This window comes from Prionailurus bengalensis, chromosome C2 (assembly GCF_016509475.1).
Source record: "Prionailurus bengalensis isolate Pbe53 chromosome C2, Fcat_Pben_1.1_paternal_pri, whole genome shotgun sequence".
NCBI lineage: Eukaryota > Metazoa > Chordata > Mammalia > Carnivora > Felidae > Prionailurus > Prionailurus bengalensis.
Genome location: NC_057350.1, coordinates 145,842,916 through 145,856,589, shown reverse-complemented (window position 1 = coordinate 145,856,589; position 13,674 = coordinate 145,842,916). Strand labels below are relative to the sequence as shown.

Here is a 13,674-nt window from a genome sequence, read left to right as displayed (position 1 = left end):
TGTTGCGACCGGTTCCCTTCCACAGAAAGAAGAATCAAAATTCACTGCCAATTCTAGTGCTGCCACTCGACTCAGTAGGAGAGGTTAAGCATCTTGCCTGGTGGACATACTTCTAGGTTAGGCTGACAGGGCATAAAGTGCATCTCTAAAAGCGAATGAAATTACATTGTCATAAATAGGTAACATGAGCAACTGTCCAATGAATCACGCCAGGCTCTTCTTTTTGCCTAAAATAATCCAGGGCCTTCTATAGTGAAGGATGTCATGAATCTTTCTAATCCCCACACAGCATGAGCATTCCTCTGCACTTTGGCTATGAGAAACCTTCCTAAGATAGAGGGAAGAAGAAAACAGTACAGCAAGAATTTGGACTCTGAGGAGGAAAAAAAAAAAATGGGTCATGTTTTTGTCTCATTCTGCTCATCTCTGGAGAAACTAAATTCACTTTGAATCAACTAGGGATTTAACCTCCTTGTATGGAGGCTAAGATTTTATCATAATATTAAACCTGACACAATTACAACAGAATTTAAACCAGATTTGCTTTTGGTCTTTGTTTTTCCCATTAGCTCTAACAGATACTACTGCCCAAAAGAAATCAGCAATGTAAAAAAATATATTCTTTTCTTATAATAAGTCAGGACACATCACTTCACATCCTCATATTTTCCCGGTAGCCCATTGCCATGGCCATCATTGGGCAACACGGTCTCCTTCTGGGGGATATCTTAATCCCAATCCTCCAGGACAAAGTTCAGATTCAAGTGCTTTCCTTGCTCAACTCCTTGCCGTCTGTGTGATAAATGCGACCTACATTCCCAAAGGAGTGTTACACTCATCCCAGCTTCTGGAGTTTAGAAACAGAAAAATGGTGCGGTAGCAAGTACCAGGTCACCCCTGCCTTCCACAGAGAGCGGTAGGCTGTGATATCTCCATTTAGAAACAGGCCAAGTCCAGGTTGGGATGTAGACAATATTTTATCGCAAACCACCTCCAACCTAGATTGTGTAATGTAAATGAATGTGACACCTCTAGGCCCCAAAGCATGGTTTCCCTATTTGAGGATCCTCTAGGGATGGTTAGAGGCCACTTATTCAGAACATAATGTGCCTGGGGCACCTGGGTGGCTCAGTCAGTTGATCGTCGGACTTTGGCTCAGGTCATGATCTCATGGTTCAGGAGTGCGAGCCCTACATCAGGCTCGCTGCTCTCAGCTCAGAGCCCACTTCAGATCCTCTGTCCCCACTCTCTCTCTGCCCGTCCCACACTCATGCTCTCTCTCTCTCTCTCTCTCTAAAATGAATAAACATTGGGGTGCCTGGGTGGCTCAGTCGGTTAAGCGTCCGACCTCGGCTCAGGTCATGAGCTCACAGTCTATGAGTTTGAGCCCCGCATCAGACTCTGTGCTGATAGCTCAGAGCCTGGAGCCTGCTTCGGATTCTGTGTCTCCCTCTCACTCTGACCCTCCCCTATTCATGCTCTGTCTCTCTCTGTCTCAAAAATAAATAAACGTTAAAAAAAAAAAAACTTTTAAAATGAATAAACATTAAAAAAGAAGACAATGCACCAGAGATAGCATCTATAAGGCTTCCACTAGCTTCATGTCTGATCAATGCAGAAGTTTGTTAATTAGCATAATGAATATTATAGATTTGCATTGGTGAAATCAATGATTTGTTAATAAGCCTAATGGTTATTAGATATGGGCTTTCATCAGTGAAAATGATGGTGTTCAAGATACAAGGACAGGCTACAATACAGCTAATATATTCCTACTCTAATATGAACAGAAAATTTTAGAAAATCTAGCTCTCCCTGCACCCTTAGTAATGGCTCCCTAAGTTTAATTTCTACTTAGTCCTGGGATGCTAGTTTCGAAAGTCCTTGACCTTTTGATTCTAAGAAGAAAAACAGTTAGAAAATTCAGGCCATGAAATATTACACATTTGCCTTAAGTGAAATTCTCATACAAGATGATTTGGGAGTAGACAAAAGGGCAGAGAATGAGGATTTCATTGATTTCACAGAACTCTGTGCTTGCTTGCTTTAGATTTCAGATGTCTGGAAGAATCCTGTCTGTGACTTGTTTTTCTTATGCCATATTGAGATACCAGGAATGGAATAGCAAACATTACCTATCTCTGATACTAAAAGGAAGCTAATAGTTGTGCAGCACCAATTAGATTTACATCAGTTTTTAGCGTAAGAACTAAAGCCGACTCAAATAATGGCTTAATGAGGAAGCAAAATAGAAAAAGATCTGACGGTGTAACTTGACAATAAATGACTGATGGTAAAAGAGAATTAGAGACATGTAGACTTACGAGGCCAGAGAGAAGAAAATAAAAAACAAAACGGAAAAACTGAATGTAAAAATCAGGAATCAGAATGAAAAGAAACACTGAAAACAAATAGGTAATATTAAAATACACTTTCAAACCTTGGGAATAAGATAACATAATGACTTTATGTCCTTTTGATGTAATAGGAATATTGTCTACCAAGTCTTCCCAGGATTATTTAATTTTCTAGGAGAAGGTGCCTTTGACTATTTGGCATTGACTGGAACTCTCTTTGAAGTTGAATGTTAACTTTAGACTTTGATAAAAGGGGCGCCTGGTGGCTCAGTTGGTTAAGCATCTGACTCTTGATTTCAGCTCAGGTCATGATCTCATGGTTCATGAAGTTCCTGAGATTGAGCCCTGCATCTGGCTCCATGCTGACAGTGTAGAGCCTGCTTGGGATTCTCTCTCTTTCCCCCCCGCCCCCTCCCCTCTCTCTCTGACCCTCCCTGTTCATGCTTGCTCTCTCTTTCTCTCTCTCTCTCGAAATAAACAGATAATAGACTTTTTAAAATTCTTTAATGTTTGTTTTTGAGACACACACACACACACACACACACACACACACACACACACAGAGTGTGAGCAGGGGAGGCACAGAGAGAGAGGGAGACACAGAATCCAAAGCAGGCTCCAGGCTCCGAGCTGTCAGCAGCAAGCCTGACTCAGGCTCAAACTCATGAACGGTGAGATCAGACCTGAGCCAAAGTCGGACGCTTAATCCACTGAATCATCCAGGCGACCCCCAAAATAGATTTTGATAAAAACACAAATGATATCTGAACAGTAGAAATGGTAACGCCAAAGGTTACCATTATTTTTTATATTTCTACCATTTTACCAGTTTTATTGCCCTGTAGGAAGTGAACAAATTTTATATTTAGCCGCCTTATTCCAGCAGTAATTTTTTTCAGAGCCCATATAGACTTAGTTTTTCAAATTCTCTTTGAATCAGCTGTAATATCCTGCTGCTTCCCCGTTAATGAGTTAAATAAGTCTTTGACACGTTAGTCATGTTTTTAAAAATTTTTTTTTAAATTATGCTTTGGGAGAAAAGTTGGAAGAGTTGCCAAAACATTCATAAGCAGCTTACAGTGCTCAAATACCTAAGAGACAGATCGTTGTCTTATTATTATTACTTTCCAAATACTGATGTAGAAAGATGCCAAATGTTTCCTTTGGGAGAAAAATGTTCATTCCCATTTCACAGAGAAGAGAACTGAGCTTGGAAGAGGGCACGTAAACTTGCTCTCATTAAACACACCAGAGCTTGCACTCAAAAGGCTGCCTGAGCTCTTTCCCCAAGTTATACAACCTTTAGACTCCATGAAGAGAGCTGCAAAATGAAATTAAAGAATCGTCACATAAATAGGCTTTCATCTCTAGCAACCTGTCAGTGCCACCACTCCGTGATGCCCCAGGCATTTCGCTGAAGCCATTCAGTGCTGTCTGGCCAAGACTTGCACTGCCTGAGGCTGACTTTCCTCCAGCTGTGAGCTCATCTACATTCTTATCAAGGAAAGGAGGATGTTTTATGGGCTCCTTCCTACAGCTCTTTCCTAATGCTAGGATGAAATAATCTTGGCTCTGGTTCTAACTAGGGCATTTAGAGAACAATGCCATTATTATTGCAAATTTTTCAATTGTCAGAGAATGAAAAAAAAAATTAATCCAAGGAGATCAAAATGTTCTGAAACCAACATTCTCTTCCATCTTAAGATCAAAGTTTTATTTTTTATTTTTTTAATTTTTTTTTTCAACGTTTTTTTTTATTTTTATTTTTGGGACAGAGAGAGACAGAGCATGAACGGGGGAGGGGCAGAGAGAGAGGGAGACACAGAATCAGAAACAGGCTCCAGGCTCCGAGCCATCAGCCCAGAGCCTGACGCGGGGCTCGAACTCACGGACCGCGAGATCGTGACCTGGCTGAAGTCGGACACTTTACCAACTGTGCCACCCAGGCGCCCCAAGATCAAAGTTTTAAAAAGTGGTATCTCCCACCTCATTTTTTCAGTTCCTTTCTTCCTTTCAAGGTTGAAGGTTGGGGCGCCTGGGTGGCTCAGTTGGTTAAGCATCCAGTTCGGCTCAGGTCATGATCTCACAGTCTGTGAGTTCGAGCCCCGCATCAGGTTCTGTGCTGACAGCTCAGAGCCCAGAGCCTGCTTTGGATTCTGTGCCTCCCTCTCTCTGCCCCTCACCTGCTCATGTTCTGTCTCTACCTCAGAAATAAACAGCATTAAAATATTTAAAAATAAATAAATAAATAAATTTAAAAAAGTAAAGAATGAAGGTTGATTTTAATATACAGAGAGAGGACTGAAAAGTAAGAACTTCAACAAGACCCCCCAAAAAGAGACATTGAGAACTGTGGGGATCGAAAGATGTGCTGATTCTCAAACCCTCCCATTTGTTGTACTTTGTGGGTGCCCTGCACTGTGATAGATACATCCACCTGAAGAATTCTGGGTCTACTTTCAAAACACAAAGTGAAGTAATAGTGATGTATGGGGACAGATGGTAGCTACCCTTGCGGTAAACACAGCATAATGTATAAACTTGTCAAATCACTAAGTTGTCCAGGGGAAAATAATGTAACATTATGTGTCAACTATATTCAAGTAAAAAAATCCAAAACAAAAGATAAAGACAAAGTAAACATTCAGCATATATCTCAGTGATCTAATATTAAATATTGTGGGGGCACCTGGTTGGCTCAGTTGGTTAAGTGCCCAACTCTTGGTTTCAGCTCATGAACTCACAGTTCATGGGTTCAAGTCCTAGGTGGTTGAGCTCTGTGCTGACAGCACAGAGACTGCTTAGGATTCTCTCTCTCTCTCTCTCTCTCTCTCTCTCTGTCTTTCTCTCTCTCTCTTATTCCCTCCCTCCCTCTCTGTCTTTCTGTCTCTGCCCGTTCCCTACTCACACTCACTCTCTTTCAAAATACATAAATAAACAATTAAAAAATGTATTGTGAAACAGACCCTAAGTGTTACGGAAATTCGAATGAGATTTCAAAACCCAGCAGGGTGTCCAGGAAATTATAAAGTTGGAGAGCAGGAAAGATTTCCAAGGGCAAGGTCGGTCTGTCTGTAGAGTCTGCATTGCACAATAGCCATACCAAGGTGCTATTTACTGAGTGCTTACTTTTTGCCAAGTATACTAAGTAGCGATTTACACATACGTTATGGGTATCTAATTTCATTTGGTCATCAGTCACGTGAAACAGGTAAAAATCACACCCATTTTGTAGCTGAGAACACTGACGTGGTGCCAGGATCCTACCTGGGGGTTACTGAGTTCCATCCCTGTGTGTGTGTGCACAGAGAGGGCAGCAGGGCCACACGTGTGCTAGGGTGGAGGTGGGATGGTCGCTTGGTGAAATATCAAGGAACCAAGAAACCCTGGAAGCTGCAGACTGTGGGTTTGAGAAAAACATGCATTAGAGAAGGGTTGTGGATTGTTTTCTTCAGTCTATGGCATGAAATCACGGTGAGAGATAGAAAAGCAAAGACAGGGAAAGGAAAACCTGGACCATAGGCACATATTTCTTGCCATCTCCAAAAGATAAGTCCCTTCTATTGAAAAAACAAAAAACAAAAATACCTTTTGCCCTCATACAGTTGTATATACTTCTTTAGAATTTTTTTTTATTTTAATTATACGTTTTAGTCAAATGTAAACCAACCATAAAGAATAATTTGGAAATTTGCTTCATAATTTTAGAAATATTTAAAATGCTTTACTTTAGAGGGTGCTAATAACGCTGTGAAATAGGAAGGGTAAGGACTACTTAATCATTGTACATATGAGGGAAATGAGGCACAGAAGGTTTCCAATGCCCCACCTTCTCTGTCCTCAGTTGCCAGGAATGATACCATTACTTGTCTATTAGAGTCAAACAAAGCAGATATTTGAAAATCATCCTTAACTCCGCTTTTTTCCACATGGCCAAACTCCAATCAGCCACCATACTCTAACAGTCCTACATCATTTTAATAATGCCATGCCTCCACCCTCTGCCTAGACTGTCAGAACCGAGGCAACCATCACTCCAGATTGTTCCCACAATGTAAAATGGACCAACCTGCCTCTAGTCTCACGGATGCCCAATCTCTTTCCCAATGACTACCATTTTGCGAGACGTTAATTTGATGATCTCTCAGCCACCACGTCAACTATTTTATTTTTATGAGTAAATACAAACTCCTTGCTAGAGCATATAAGATCCTTCATGATGCAGCCTTCATGAAACCTGAGTATTATCTCTTGCCATTTCCCCTGTACTCACCAACCCTAGTCATGCCTCCACCTCATGCACCGTATCTTCCAGCCACACAATACTTTCTTCTGGTTCCAGAAGCTTCACACTATAAATCTCTGCATGTGTTGTTCTCTGTGTCTAGAGACACAGAGAACTCATCCTCATTGTTTTCACAGATCACTTACTTTCCTGTCCTTCAAAATTCATTAGCTATGTCTCCTTCCCCAGGAAGCCTTTCGAGCATTCCCTAGACTAGCATAAGATGACTTTCTACACACACGTAGCAATATCATAGCACTTACCACTCACAAACCACACTGTTTTCCTGTTCGTCGGTCTCACCAGTAAGTTCCAACCAGGTCATTACATGTCATGAGATTGTTTTGGTCCTCTGCATGCATATGTGTGCCATCCGTTCCTTTAATAGCTTTCAAGACACATTAAGATACATATACATCTTAACACATTAAGTGGGCTTTCCTGGGTAGAGCACTCAGCTGGGCTCTAGAGAACCCAAAACACCTAAGATATGTTCCTTGTCCTTAAGGGAGATTTCTACAAACCTGAAACAGGAGAAAACTCCAGGAAAAATGACACATACCCAATGTGATAGGTTAAATGATGGTCGCACAAAAGATGTCTACTCAGACCTGTGAATGTAACCTCATGTGGAAAAAGAAATGGTCTTTGAAGGTGTAATTCAGTTAAAAATTTTGATATGAGATCATCCTGGCTTATCCAAGCGGGGTCTAAATGTAATGACAAGTGCCTTTATAAAAGGAGAAGATACTAACACAAGAGAAGAAACAGTGGAGAAGGTGATGTGAAGACAAAGGCACAGGTTAGTGCCATGTGTCTCTCAGTCAAGCAATGAAAAGGACTCTCTGCAGCCGCCAGAAGCCATGAGGCGTATGGAACACATTCTCCTATAGCTTCCAGAAGAAGCCAAACCCACTGACACCTTGATTTTGGAATTCAGGACTTCAAAACTGAGGGGGGATAAATTCCTATTGCTTGAAGTCACCCAGTTTGTGGTGATTCACTATAGCAGCCCTAAGAAACTAATACACCAGTAACAATATCTGAAATAATAAGAAAATAAGACCTCACTTATTTTCAACGGGCTTTTGCACAGATAAACACATGTCCAACAATTTAAGATGGGATCCTTTTCTTACTGCTTGCATGCTCTTTTTCTAACCGTCAGACCCTAACGTAGGGATGTGCATGGAGAGATGCACTAAATGCTTTGTAAATATTGATTGACAGATAACTATATTTTGTATGATAAGGGAGAGATACTACCACAAGTGAAGCAAAAGTGAAAACGAGTACAGAAATGTGGGCCTCCTTTACTTCTAAAAAGGAAAACAAAAATCTGTCAGAAATAGGAAAGAACTGTCAAAAGTACACGGTATTGAGTACAAACATTGTGAAACACGAGTCACAGTACAACTTGTTTTGTGACAAGTGTAAATGCATACATTTTCCATCAAGTTAGCAAGGAGGTATCGACTACCTCATCCAAAGGACATGTGCTCTTCTCCAACATTTTAATCACACTCTGCAGTAATCTGCAGTTCAAGAGAGGTAAGCTGATACATTCAGAGCTATTTAGGATTTTAACACTGGGGAAAATGGTTTCTTTGAAAAAAAAGGGGGAGGGGGGAAATAAAAGAGGGAAAAACATATGATAAAGACTATTGCCTGGGACTGACAAGGATGGGCGACGAATGGCAGCCAAACTTTCCTCCTTTTATGATTTGAAATTCGATAACCTGCATCTTTTGATGGTAAGTGTCGTACTGCCTACTTCGGGGGCAAAGTCCCCCGAACTCCCCTACCACACATGCTAGGGCAGCGCTTACAAAGCTATAAAGCGCTATTTAAATCGGTGATAAAAATAGCAGTAAAATCATCTGCTTCCACATAATGGTAATAGTTAGTAATTATTGAGTGTTTATCATGCAATAGGCACTTTCTAGGCTCTTCTCAAATTACCTTATTCAATACAACAATCTATTATTATCTCTATTTTACAGAGCAGGAAACTGAGGCAAGGGAAATGAAGTAAACTGCCTGCTGGTTGAACCAACCAGGAGGTGGTAGTGACAGGACTGAAACCCAGCAGGCTCATTCCAGGTCCCTTGGTTCCAATTACTGTTTTCTCTTGCATCTAGATGGAATAAGGGTGACTGGCAACAATTAAAAAAAAAAAAAAGTCATCCTATAGAATGAATCAGTCCTTACTCCACATCACAAAGCACAAATTAAACAACCACTTTAGTCACACACATAACCACGTGAAAACGTGTGGAAAATAACAACACGGTCTTTGCAAGATCCAAGATTCAACAATGAGACAGACGTGAATGTGCCTATAGCACAGTGCTCCAAACAAAAACAGGAATTTAACAAATATTGAATTTAATATATATATATATATATATATATATATATATATACACACACACACAGATTATTCTATGACCCCCTTTCCCTATCTTTTAAGCATTAGCTAAAAATTGGGCTGAAAATGCATAAAGATCAAAATTGAAATCCCCAAAGTATATAACAAATCCAGAAGTCATTGCCTACAGCAGAAATACATGTTATATTTTCACTAAACTGCTCTCTTTTCTTCCTGGGCACATAGAAAGGGCTCCGATTTGTAGCCCAGCTTGCATCTAAGAGGAGCCACGAGATCTTTCCTGGCCGACGGAATCTGAAAATTTCCATACATACCTCTAGATCTGGTCGCTAAAACTTACCCTCCTGGATCTAAGGTATCAGCTCTGGCAGACCAGTCCTCCAACAGAGAACAACGAGAAAAATTAGGCGCAATAGAAAACAGAGCAAAACAAAAGGCAAACTTAGAAGGCATGGCAGAGTTATCAGGGCAGACGGAACTTAAGAAACCCTGATGCTACCAACGAGTGACAAATCACCGAGGTGAGCATGACTTTCTCTACCACTTCCATCAATCTCATCATCTCTCAGCATGTGTGACAAAGTGGCCAAATATGGAGAGACAGAGCAGAAAGCGGTTGCTGGGAGACTAAGATGCTAAGCTTTTGGCAATGCATCATGTTGGGGGGACAATTCAGAAGTTTAGGGTCCACCTCAGGGCAAAGTCTCTGCAGGATCACACTCCACGGTTAGAACAAAGCCGAAATGGACCACATCTTACAAGGATTGGAAACTCAGCCTCAAATCAGCTCTAATCATTTAGCCAGAAAATAAATCGACTCTTTTATGGTAAAACGTAACAGTATCCATAGACTCTAATATTTATTAACAAAATGTCTGGCCTTCCGTTCAGAATTACCAAGCATATGAAGAGACACAAGAGAAAAGGAATTAACAGAAACAAACATATGGGTCACCCAGATATTTGAGCTGCCAGCACAGACTTTAAAATAACTGTGATTAGTATGTTCAGGACAATCGCGTGAAGATGAGAATTTCACCAGAGAACTTGAAAACTAAAGTGGAAATTCTAGAATTAAAAAATAGATAATTGCTGAAATTCACACAGCTTAGAATTCTATACCAAGTGAAAATACACATCAATAACGACAGTGAGGAAGGTTTAAGGAGCTTGGAAGTCACTCACCACTATGTCCCAACAACAAGTAAGTACAAACTAAACAGAGTGAAAAATCAACAACTCTTCTTGGATCCCTAAGAAAGGGGAGGTCCAAGGACAAACTGCTGCCCCTCAAGACCAGAGACAAGGGTGAATACAGATCATCACAGCTTCCCAGAGCAGAGAATCACGAAGAAATTGCCACAAGAACCAGTGCTGGGGTAAGAAAATTTGAACTGTGATTTATGAATTAATTGCTGAAGGCTCAGTGTGGACAACTCTCAGAGTTAAAAACTCCAGTGGGGCCCAATCACAGGGAAGGTCCACAACATTGTGAGATTTACCTCTAGGAGCTCAGCCAGATTCCTTTAGTAAATATCTGGAAGGAAAAAAAAAAAGGAAGGAAGGAAGGAAGGAAGGAAGGAAGGAAGGAAGGAAGGAAGGAAGGAAGGAGAAGAAAGAAAGAAAGAAAGAAAGAAAGAAAGAAAGAAAGAAAGAAAGAAAGAAAAAGAAAAGAAGAAAGAAAAGAGAAAAGAAAAGAAAAGAAAAGAAAAGAAAAGAAAAGAAAAGAAAAGAAAAGAAAAGAAAAGAAAAGAAAAGAAAATCCCCACAGGCTTTCTGCAGGGAGAGAGAATAAGGAACCATTTTTCAAATAAGCCAGTTGTTCTTCATAACAAGGCCCGTCCTCAGGGAAAAATAGTTAACCTGAAACTAACCTGCTGGGGTCTTATCAGAGCCTAGTTTGCCTGGGGAAAGGTAAACACCCAACACCAGTCTATTGGTGCTATCCTGTCCCACCTAAATGGAGAAAAAAACCTAAGAAACACTTGTGAGAAAGTTCACAGTCCAGACACACAGGATCCCTGAGAGACTGAGACCTAATCACAGGACTAGAGAGTGCTTCCTGGGTGCCTGGGTGGCTCAGCTGGTTGAGCGTCAGACTTCAGCTCAGGTCATGATCTCACAGTTCGTGAGTTCAAGCCCCGCGTTGGGCTCACCGCTGTCAGCCCAGAGACCATTTCTGATCCTCTGTCCCCCTCTCTCTCTTTCTCTCTGCACCTCCCGGCTTGTGCTCACTCGCTCTCTTTCTCTCTCAAAAAATAAGTAAAACATTAAAAAATAATACTTATATAGACTGCTTCCCCTTCCCCACACCTCACCCCCACGTCGCTAAAAGGCCTATCCACTGGAGTTGCTTTGACTCAGTACATCATGTCTGATTATGAAGAAAAAGTTAAGAAGGCATACCAAGAGGTAAAAATATAGTTTGAAGAGGCAGAGTAAGCATCAGGATGCTTGCTACACCAGATATGCACCATTATGGCAGGGAAATTGGAACCATCAGATTAGATATTTGAAACAACTATGATTAATATGCTAAGGGCTTTAATGGATAAAGTACATGGCATGAAAGAACAGATGTTCAGTGAAAGCTAAGAGATAAAAATCCTGAGAAAGACTCAAAAAGAAATACTAGAGGTAAAAAAAAAAAAAAAAAGAGCAAAGAAAACAAAAGAAACACTGTAAGAGAAATGAAGACCAACTTTCATAAGTTGATATAGACTGGACATGGCTGAGGAAAGAATCAGTGAGCTAGAGGATATAGCAATAGAAAGATCAAAAACTCAAAAGCAAAGAGAACAAAGATGAAAAATACAGAACAGAATTCCAGGGACTGTGGACAACTACAAAAGGTGTAATGTTCACAGAACGAGAATGCCAAAAGGAGAAGAAAGAAAGGAACAGAATATTTAAAATAATAATGACAGAATTTCCCCCCAATTAACATCAGACCACAGCTCCAGGAAATTCAGAGTTCACCATGAAGGATATATGTCAAAAAACCTCCACCTAGAAAAATGAGATACAAAGAGAGAGGGAGGCAAACCATAAGTGATTCTTAAACACAGAGACCAGACTGAGGGTTGCTGAGGGGAGAGGAGTGGGGGGATGGGCTAAATGGGTGATGGGCATTAACGAGGGCACTTGTCACTTGTCGGGATGAGCACTGGGTGTTATATGTTAAGTGATGAATCACTAAATTCTACTCCTGAAAACAATACTACACTACATGTTAACTAACTTGGATTTAAAATTTAAATAACATGTAAAAATTATTTTAAAAAATCTATACCTAGGAACATTCAAACTACAGAAAATCAAAGATTAAAAAATATATATCCTGAAGGAAGCAAGAGAGTGAAAACACATTACCTATAGCAAAACAAAAATAAAACTGCATCCAACTTCTCAGAAACCACGCAAGCAAGAAAAGAGTGGAGGGAAATATCGAAAATATTGAGAGAGAAAGGAGAGAAAAAAAGAAATTAGACATTTCATAACAGACAAAACCCGAAGAATCTACATTACATGAGTTTTTACAATGTGTTTTACTTTGTGAAAATTCATCAAGCCACATACTGAACATGATAAAACTTTATTTTCTTCTAAAATGTTTACAGAATGGTGAGGAGGAGGGGAGATGAGAAATAGGAAGCTTTAATGACTATATTCACCCTTCCCACTGTAAACCACCTGTCACAGTCTCCAGTACTCGATGGGAAAACTAATTAACTTCAAATCATGTTCACAACTTTGCTAATTACAAAATACTGGACATTTTGACTACTGGACTTTCAATTACCTAAATATAACCAGAAAGTACATAGGGTTCCTAAGCCTTTATCCAGAGTCAATGATATACACACTAGGCAACATGGCACCCGGTGATCGTTCCGAGTCCTTGGCTGTACAGGTTGGGGAGGCCTGAACCAGGCCTCCTATGCCGAGATGCTTCAAAGCCTTGTTGAAAATGTCTGGGTCCCCCTTGAAGCCCCATCACACCCAAGTTTACCAGGAGATTTAGGTAGGAGTGGGGTTGATGGGCATCATCGTTCATAAAATCAGGAGCGCTGATGAAAGAAGTCAAGCTTTGAAAGCTTTGAGTCCTGGACCTGCTCAGGGTCATCATTAACCAGCTTTACTTGGAGTACACATCAGATGGGGCATCAGTCTGGCTGTAGATCTCAGGTAAGCTCTGTTAGAGGAGAACATGGAGCATTGCTGTTCACTTGTAGACGTATTGCCTTTGTGGCATGAATAAAAGGACCTGTGAGGTGCACCAAAAAAAAAAAAAAAGGCATTGTGTTTGTAATTATTTTCAAACCCTCCTGAGATGGTCTGCTTGCTCTTTTCTTGTCTCTGTGCTCAAGGCAGAGGATGCAGTGGAGGATGGGAGTCACAGCTTGGAACATAGCTGCCCCATCAAAAAACTCATTTTGGACTTATTGTGAGTAAGACATAAACTTTAATTGGGTGGAGTTACAATATTTAAGGCTGTTGGGTATATATTTAGTCCCATGTAACTAACGTACTGCTATTAGAACTTTCAAGGTAAACCAGACCACCAAAGGCTCAAAGATGAAAAAAAAGGGGGGGGAGTGACAGAAAATGTAACATGTTCATCAAGTACTGTTTTGTGC

The 13,674-nt window shown here is 40.5% G+C and overlaps 1 pseudogene; it reads left to right on the top strand.

The window, feature by feature from the left end:
- The first annotated feature begins 12,982 nt into the window (after positions 1-12,982).
- On the top strand, positions 12,983-13,424 carry LOC122492424 (annotated as a pseudogene).
- The last annotated feature ends 250 nt before the right edge of the window (positions 13,425-13,674 follow it).